The sequence below is a fragment of the Trichechus manatus genome, unplaced genomic scaffold, assembly GCF_000243295.1.
Source record: "Trichechus manatus latirostris isolate Lorelei unplaced genomic scaffold, TriManLat1.0 scaffold00075, whole genome shotgun sequence".
Lineage (NCBI taxonomy): Eukaryota > Metazoa > Chordata > Mammalia > Sirenia > Trichechidae > Trichechus > Trichechus manatus.
In genome coordinates, this window is record NW_004444011.1 from 7,241,255 (window position 1) to 7,243,473 (window position 2,219).

A 2,219-nucleotide genomic window follows, 5' to 3' on the forward strand; every position below is an offset into this window, starting at 1 on the left:
GAAGTAGTTTTTGTGAGGTATGGGTCCTGTTTCATTTTTTTGCAGATGGATATCCAGTTTTGCCAGCACCATTTGTTAAAAAGACTGTCTTTTCCTCATATGATGGACTCTGGGACCTTATCAAAGATCAGGTGACCGTAGATGGATGGATATACATCTGGGTTCTCATTTCTGTTCCATATATTTAACTTTTTGAGGAACTGCCAAACTGTTTTCCACAGAATGCATCATTTTACAATCCCACCAGCGATGGATGAGTGTTCTGATTTCTCCACATCCTTGCCAACACTTGTTGTTTTCCATTTTTCTGATCATAGCCATCCTAGTGGGCATGAAGTGGTATGTCATTGTGGTTTTGATTTGCATTTCTCTAAGGACGAATGATAGTAAGCATCTTTTTATGTACTTATTGGACATTTATATATATTCTTTGGTCAAATGTCTGTTCAAGTCTTTTGTCCATTTTTTTATTGAATTTACCAAATAGCAGTGTTATCCATCCTTAAAAATATATTTGGTCTTGAAGTCTTCAGTGTCTGTAATAAGCTGTAAGTGGGAATAAAATGACTAAACTACCACATAAAAGTTCTTCTTATGCTTCTCAAAATTTCTTTAAAAATCAAACAATACATCAGATTTTTTTTTTTTTTTTTTTTTTACTTTTCATGAATCTTGAAGAACTTTATCACATTCTTTTAACTTTATGGTATCTCTTTGATTTCATTCTATTCACGATTAAACTGCCTTTCTCTCATCACTTAAATATCATTGTCTGAAGAGACTCAATTGGTAAGTAAAGTTAAAACATTCTTTCCATTAAGGAGTAGTCTGTTTCTTCTTTTCTGATGATGTAAACTATAAATTTCCGGTTTTCCCCTTTGCCTTGCCTACTAGCGTGCTTAGAACAAAATGCTGTTCTCAATACTTAGAAACAAATTTTCTTCTTTCTTTTCTCTTGATCTCTATTTGCTTCCTTTTATGATGTTTTTAAACTTTATTTTAGATACATTTGTTATTCAAATTGTTTTGAAAGTGTGGTAGGTTATTGGTAAAAATCTTGTCCATAATTATTTAAAATAATAAAGCAGCAAGTGATTATTGAGCAAATGCGATGTAATAAAAATTATATTAGGTTGTCAGAGGAATGGAAAAACGAAGTGGGACACAGTGTTCCTGTTCTCAAGGAATCTACAATCCATATGGAGGGTCAAGACATACATACATGAAAGCTTAGTCAATATAAGCTAGGGTATAGAATTCTTTACTTGTCTTTCCTCACAATATAATTCCCTTAATAGAAGGGAATATAAATCAGCATGTTCTATAGCTCGTGACACTTTTTGGGTACTCAGTGAAGCAATGAAATTTTAGATTCTCCTGGTAATTAAGAAAAGTCGATAAAGAATTAATAAGTCCTCCAGTCTTACTCTTGAAGCCATAGGAACCACACCTCCCCCATCCCATTTCCCCCGAACATACAAAAATAAGGGTAAGAAATGTGAAGAATTAACCCAAGAGATTCAACATCTGATAATGAGAATTCCAGATAGCGAGAACAGAGAGAACATTGGGAGGAAAGAATCAAATAAATAATAGAAAAATATTACATGGAGCTAAAGAGAGATGTTAGTCTTCTGATTGAAAGGGCCTAGTAAGTGCCCAGCAGGATGACTAAAAAAGGGTCCTTACCTAGACATATCCTTGTGAAATTTCAGAACACCAAGGATAAAGGTATTTTAAAAGGTTTTCGAGAGAAGAATATAGATCATCTTAAAGAAATGGAATCAGATTTGCATAAGACCGATCATGAGCAACAATCAGTGCTGGAAGACTTAAGATAAGACCCTCTCAACCTAATATAGCATGAGGCGAAAAGACCTCTAATAGCGAAACCGTTAAGCACTTGGCAGCTAACGGAAAGATTGGCGGTTCGAACCCACTCAAGGGCTCCATGGTAGAAAAGACTTAGTGATCTGCTCCTGTAAAAATAACAGCCTAGGAAACCCTATGGGGCAGTTCTATTCCGTTATATATGGTCATTATGAGTCAGAATTGACTCAACAGCGCACAATAACAACAACAACATACTAAGGCTGGAGTCCCTGGGTGGTACAAATGATTAAGGCATTTGGCTGTTAACAGAAAAAGGTAAAAGTTTTAGCACAGGAGGATAAGAACTGGGGGAGGAGAGTAGTGAGGCAGAGGAGTCCTGCATTTTT